The sequence below is a fragment of the Trichoplax adhaerens genome, genomic scaffold (assembly GCF_000150275.1).
Source record: "Trichoplax adhaerens TRIADscaffold_27 genomic scaffold, whole genome shotgun sequence".
Lineage (NCBI taxonomy): Eukaryota > Metazoa > Placozoa > Uniplacotomia > Trichoplacea > Trichoplacidae > Trichoplax > Trichoplax adhaerens.
The window spans coordinates 786,378-790,412 of record NW_002060968.1 but is presented as its reverse complement, the minus strand read 5'-3'; positions in this window follow the sequence as shown (position 1 = coordinate 790,412).

Sequence of the window (4,035 nt, the reverse complement as noted above, 5' to 3'; positions counted from 1 at the left end):
TATTAACCAAATTTAGATAGCTATTTCTTCACGGTAGTTCGTACCGTGACAGTATGTAACTAAGTCGTCTTCGATTTCGTAGTTACAATTATTCTTATAAGGACTTGTTACAGTGTTAAATACTGTATTACAGTAGAAATATCTATGTTAGGATAATTCTGTTAGACTATCCTTATTTAGTTAACTTCTAATTTGGAGATACTGTGTTTTAATATAGCATTGACTTTTTATCACAGTGACACTTATACACATTCTGAAATTAATAGTTATAATAGGGAATGCAAATCATCTGCTTACAGTTCGAATCATTGTGATTGTAATTTACTTATGGTCGACTGTAAATTATCATGGAAATGTTCCGTGATAGGACATATCGTAATCTGACTATTCTGTATTAGTCATTACATGTCTATGTTGGTAAATACTGTTGTCTGCATTAAGGGAGCAGTAGCTAAAATTAATATCTAATTCAGTAAATGATTCTAATGTTAATTGTATTAACTATGACTCATGAACTATTGAGGAGTAGTATATAAATGCAGTATATCGCGAAATAAAGAAGAATTCTCCAACTTAGTGTTTAACGTAAAATACGAGGCGTTTAAGTCTTTGTGTAGTCTGCTAGTAGAGCAAAAGTGTTTGTGATAGTGGAGATATCGTTCCTTGATACGTGGTTCAAGGAATTGACTTATTGATCGTACATTACGTTATCTTGTTGCAAAGCTGTTTTGTGACAGGACTATAATTCGTTACGCATGACAGTTACTTACATCTTTTTGATTATAGACTTCAGTAATAAATAAGGATTAGAAATGAAACAAAACTAAAGATGGCCCCGTTCTCCGAATATTAATTGGAATGAACTTATATTTTTAAGTTTCTTATAATAGTCTTCTCTATCACTAGCACTTCTTTCATTATAATATTTATTAATAAATCTAGATAGGAATAAAAATGAAAAGCACCATATCTTCATATAGCACGGAAGTAATCAGAGTGAAATTACATTGAAAATCTTAATTAAATCAATTTATCTTTGAAAAACTTTTATAGGCTACTCTATCATTTGTTGTAAGACTGGTATGAATTTGCATGGAAAATTTCGCTAGTAGAACAGCTGATTATGCGGTCTTAAAATTTGTATATTAACTTGTAACAGTTATGAAAGTAAGTACGATATGGATATAGCTTACCATGACTTTTTGTTTGAGGTTAATAGAAATATAAAGCGCTTTTTAAAAAGATTTTTATTGTTAGCAATAAAGTAAATCTAAACGATATTATGACGGAATAGAAATAAATCTCAATTAGGTCATTGAAATGAAGGAACTTTATAGGGCTCACAACAGAGGTAAACTTATGTATGAAATTGATTTTTAGTTCATGTATCAGTATATGATAACTCAATTGTAACGACATCAGTGTTAATAAAGATATGCTGATATTATAGTAAATGTGTTTACAACTACTGATAAAGTATATACGCATAAGTTGGGTAATCATCAATAAAATGTGTGAGAGTGACATTACATACTTATTGTCTTACGCACTAGTGCATGTATACTTCGTAAAGATTCTAGTTACAGTACAGTTGCATAGGGAAGAAGTAGTGCTGACTGAAATAAAATATACTATAAGTAACTTATTTTTTTGTGTCATACAGGTACTTGTGGCATTGCAATTTAAATTTGAATTATTTCATATGCTTTTCTCGGTATTCGGATTTTAAGACGAACTGAGAGCTGAAAAACTTCATAACAACGCTTACAATACTATTACTAATTGATATTACCACAGGACATGCGACAAATTTATTACATAAATTATTAATATACATGCGTAGTGAGAAATGAAAGAAGTAGTCTTCCCTATATTAAAGAATTTAAAATTTAACTAATCCTCTTATGCTTTGAACTTTCAAAACGTATCTATTTGTGACAGTTTTAAATACTGTATTAGAGTAGAAATATCTATGTTAGGATAATCCTGTTAGCCTATCCTTATTTAGTTAACTTCTAATTTGGATATACTTTTTTTTAATATAGCACTGACTTTTTACAACAGTGACACTTATACACATACTGAATATATACTAGTCACGTACTAAAAGCTACAGAGGACTCTATTTTTTGTCCTTTACTACATGACTTTTTATGACAGTGACACATATACACATACTGAAATTAATAGTTATAATAGGGAATGCAAATCATCTACTTACAGTCCGAATGATTGTGATTGTAACTTACTCATGGTAGATTGTAAATTATCGTGGAAATGTTCCGTGATAGGACATATCGTAATCTGATTATTATGTATTAGTCATCAGATGTCTTTGTTCGTAAATACTGTTGTCTGCAATAAGGGAGCAGTAGCTAAAATTATTATATAATTCAGTAAATGATTGTAATGTTAATTGTATTAACTATAACTCATGAACTATTAAGGAATAGTATATAAATGCAATATATCGTGTAATAAAGAGGATTCTCAAACTTAGTGATTAACGTAAAATACGAGGCGTCTAAGTCTTTGTGTAGTCTGCTAGTAGAGCAAAAGTGTTTGTGATAGTGGAGATATCGTTCCTTGATACGTGGTTCAATGAATTGACCGTACATTACGTTATCTTGTTGCAAAGCTGTTTTATGGCACTCTTAAATTGTTTTAAAGCGAACACTCAAGTTACTAACAATTTTGAAATAAATGAAAGCATTTAAGGTCCTTTAGCATCATTAAAATTTGAATAATAATGATTTTCTAATAATTAAAACTTATGTAATGCTCTTTATGATCTCTATTCTGTAACTCGCGATCAGCTTATTGCTAACTTTTCTAAATTATAGAAAGTCTTTTAATTTAATTTACTATAAAATCCCTTATCTATCGATTAATTTTAAGAACATTCCAACTGCGTCCAATCTTGAAGTGTTTTTATTATTCATTTTATAATCATTTCAGGTATACAGTATCACATGTGTGTATACCTATTTTAATATTGCGGTTACATCTGGAGAATTCACAAAAGTGTTACTCATGCAGTAAAATTTTAGGATTAGATCATTTTAACTAAAATCTGAAAAACATACCGTTTCCATTAAAAACAATTTAAAAACAACCGAGGAATGATAGCTCCGCCATCGTTTTTTGTGATAATCTGAAAAAATTAATTCCTTTAAGATTATGATTATACAAACGACTGTACTCCAAATATTGGCGAAAGAGGCATTGATAGATACTCGTATAATGTCGTTTTATACAGAAACAATTGGAAGATGTTTCGTCTTAGAGTAATGAAGATTAATTTTTAGAATTCTCATTCAATATCTATTATTGTAATTATTCTAGCTTAGTTTTTGTATCACAATAAGTATTCCAGCTTTAAAAATATGACTTATTTGGTTGATTATAACAGTAATTTTACTTGATTTCTTGGTATATTTTCAACCCGGCTGCTTTTTTCAGGTTAGAATTTAAGATAATCATCCGCATAATTCTTGTAAAGAATCAGATATAGTGAGCTGTAATTCAAATGATGTATTTAGTTAATAGAATGTATATGTGCTAATTTTTATCATTAAATAATTACAGTAGGAGTTAATGTTACTTTGTAGTTTAATACAGAATGAACCTTGGCGTTTCATCTGGGTGGTAATGTAAGATTGTTGTTTTGTTTTATTGTATACTGTAAAAATATGCAATTTCGGTCTAAAGTGTTCTTATATTAATTTAGTAGTTTCCAAGTATCTAGGGCATAATTTATCTTATGATGTATGTTTGATTGCTATTTTAATTTAGAGTACTTCAGAATGATAGTTGGATAGTCTAATAATATGTAGTAAAGGACTAAAAGTAGAGTTCTTAATAGCTTTTAGTACGTAACTAGTACTATTTTACTATAGAAAATACCTAGAAAGTGATAGTGTCTTTAAATTTTACCCTGCCAAATCATCATGTCGCCATCTTTTCTTCTTCATTATTTTACAAGGTATTATATAGATTACTATAGAAGTAGCCCGAGAGCAATTGCCTAATCTA